Source organism: Drosophila miranda (genome assembly GCF_003369915.1).
Source record: "Drosophila miranda strain MSH22 chromosome Y unlocalized genomic scaffold, D.miranda_PacBio2.1 Contig_Y3_pilon, whole genome shotgun sequence".
Classification (NCBI taxonomy): Eukaryota; Metazoa; Arthropoda; class Insecta; order Diptera; family Drosophilidae; genus Drosophila; species Drosophila miranda.
The window spans coordinates 1,597,059-1,600,092 of NW_022881625.1; the positions used below are offsets into that span (position 1 = coordinate 1,597,059).

General features: G+C 52.0%; 1 long non-coding RNA gene across 1 annotated transcript; it reads right to left on the reverse strand.

The window, feature by feature from the left end:
• Nucleotides 1-1,242: 1,242 nt before the first annotated feature.
• LOC117194765 lies at nucleotides 1,243-1,577 on the reverse strand. The gene is made up of 3 exons (XR_004474911.1): nucleotides 1,451-1,577; nucleotides 1,325-1,398; nucleotides 1,243-1,271 (listed from the first exon to the last, which is right to left on the reverse strand). It is a non-coding gene; the product is annotated as an uncharacterized LOC117194765 (long non-coding RNA).
• Nucleotides 1,578-3,034: the final 1,457 nt, after the last annotated feature.

Here is a 3,034-nt window from a genome sequence, read left to right on the forward strand (position 1 = left end):
GCATGAAATGCGCGGGTGGACATCAGACGACGGAGTGCAGCAAGCCAAGGGCCGTCAATCCCAAATGCGCCAACTGCCAAGGCGCCCACATCAGCGCCTACAAGGCAGCCAGGCAGCGGCTCCTGGCCCACAGGGTCGCTGTCCAGGAGCATCGACGGCAGCAGCAGCAGCAGCCTCAGCCACTACGGCAACAGCCACAGCAAATGCAGCAGCCAATACAGCAGCAACAGCCAGCACATCGTCTCCAGCAGCCATCACAACGTCACCAGCAGCCACTACAGCGACAGTTGCAGCAGCAGCCACCCACACAGCCACTCCACCCACAGCCGCAGCAGCAACGCCAACGCGGTCCGGGTCGGCAGCATCGGCAACAGCTACAGCATCGCGACCAACATCCCCAGCCACTGGCCGAGGGGCGCCAACACCACAGGGTCCTGTCGATGCAGCCGATCCCAAATCGTGCTCCGACGCCACGCCAACCCCAGCTGCAGCAGCAGCCAGGCGCCCAGTGCGATGGGAGCTGTGCCCATATCCTGAAAAGATATGCCGTAAAAATTAAAGAGCTGGAGGATAAGCTGGCAGCAATTTTGACGAAACTGACAAACCTGCTGCAGGCAAGGGACGAGAGCACGGGAGGAGTGCCGCCACTTCAGACAAAAACAGCAGCAGCAGCATCCACACAGCCATCACCACGACCAACTGCAAATACGCACCATGACGCCGCAGCCATATCGGACTCCGAATCCGATATGGACTGCGAAGCAATTGACGACGAACATGACGACGAATGGACCGACCACGATCCATTCGACGATCTGGAGGGTCTGGGCCAAGTGTGGAGGGCCCAAATCGCCAGCGCACGCGAAAGCATGCGATCGGGCGGTGCCTGTTAATGCGCCCAATCGTTGATCCAGAGACAGCCACTGCAACAAAGGAAAAAAGACGTCAATACGGACAACAACGAAAAACGGCCAAAACACACAAAATCCACACTTACCTGCCAATCACCAGACAGAGCTGACCAACAAGAAGAAGCCTCGCCATCAACATCAACAATTTCTTGCCAAATGGGAGGAATATGAGGCCCCTTTCTGATGACGCTGCCACCGACCATCACAATGACGTCACGCCACTCCAATCAGACAACAGCCATTCCAACGACGACGCAGATGCTGGCGTCTGTTGCCGCTCCGCTGGGTCGCACCCGTCTCTCATGCCAATTATGTGAGGGCGGGATGGCCCGGTGTTGAGCCGCCGGACGCCAGCAAATCCTGCAAAAGAAGGTGAAACAGGAGAGAGGCTGCCGATAAACACGAATACTCACCCGCAAACGTCTCTTACGCCAACACAAGTCAGACAAGGGTCGCCAGCAACAACATCCAAATCAACGAAAGGCACCTGCAAATAAACGCAAATTAAAATCAAAAAGCCAAAACAAACACCTCCTCACCTGAGTGGCCGGACCAGCAGCCATTCAAAACGCAACTACAAATTGACGAAGAACGTGGCCGAGGAGGCCAGGCCAATCCACCTGACAGCGCATCCTGGGTGGCCGGACCAGCAGCCACTTGGATGCGGCCAATCAACAATTAAAATCGACAACGCATCCTGGTGGCCGGACCAGTTCGCCACTTGGATGCGGCCAATAACTCCGACCATTGCCATCACACACCGATGCCAATGCCAACACGATGACAATGCAGTTGGGGGGCCGGACCAGTGCCCCTCGAGTGCAGCAGCCAACACTAACCAACAGACAGATGCAACGTGGGCGGCCGGACCAGAGCCGCTTGCCATCAAGACCATCATTGCCCACGATGCACGCCAATACTCACAACCAGCCAATAAACAACACACAGGGGGACAACAGAGCCGGCCGGTATACAGCGTAATGTTCGCATTGCGTTTGTTATGCCGGCCGGTGCTTCGTTGTAGTTGTCCTCCTGTTAGAAATAAAATAAATATAATTAATATGTTTATATGTGTGTAAATGTATGTCAATTATCGTTTATTTTACCTTGTCTGCATCAATGTTCTTGTTGTAGATGTCAATCCTGTTGTTTTTTGTAGTTTTTGCATGTCCGTAGATAGTTTGTCCATAGTTTTAGTTACTAGCCTGTGATATTAGGAATAAGTTTTTGTAAATTAATGTAGTTTTTCTGTAGTTAATTGTATATTATTAGTAGTTTTCTGATTAGTTTTATTACCTTTTTCCTCTTCTTCCCCACCTATCTGCCATTCCCATATTTCCCCTGACATTTGGTATTACTAAAAATACCACGCAAATACCAGACTTGACCGATAACACACCAAAAAAGCCAATACAAATTCAAATTGCATTTCTCAATGCCCAGTGTGTTATCGGTCGCAACTTCGGCAATTATGCCCAGCCAATTCCTCACCCACCCCCCACCCACTTCAAATGCCACTAAATGCCAAATGAGGCTGAGCAGGAATAAAATGAACACTGCCATCCTTCGCCACTCAGCCAAATGCCCCAACAATGCCAATACAACCGCCCACAAGATGCTATGCGGTCGACTCTTCGGAGCGTCTCGCGCCCGGATCGTAAGATCCGGAAGTTGAAAGTATCCGGGCGGTTATACGGGAGCAGGCAAACTTTCCCCTTCCCATCCCATCCCATCCCAGAAGGCCGTTCAAATCTTCCATTGCCTACTTATCGGTGCTGCTGCCCTCGGACTACTTTCATCTCACTGAATATTGGGGTGAGTGAAAGTGGAACCGGGGGTGAGAGCACCGGTAAGTGACGACCGGCGTGGGAGTGGGGGAGTTGGCGGACATGTGAGAGTTCCACCATGAACCTCGTCCGCCACTCTCATCTCGTCCACCCGCTCGAGAGGTCGCGATCGTCGGACGTATATAAATTGAACCATCGCCGCCGCCATTAAAATAAAATAAAATCGCAAGTTTGTTTGTCCGTTGCCATTAGTGTTGCCCGTGTCGTTTGTCGTTTTGAATGTTTTGTCGTTTATCGTTTGCCGTGTCATTTGTGCTCTGGTGCCAAAAAATAAAG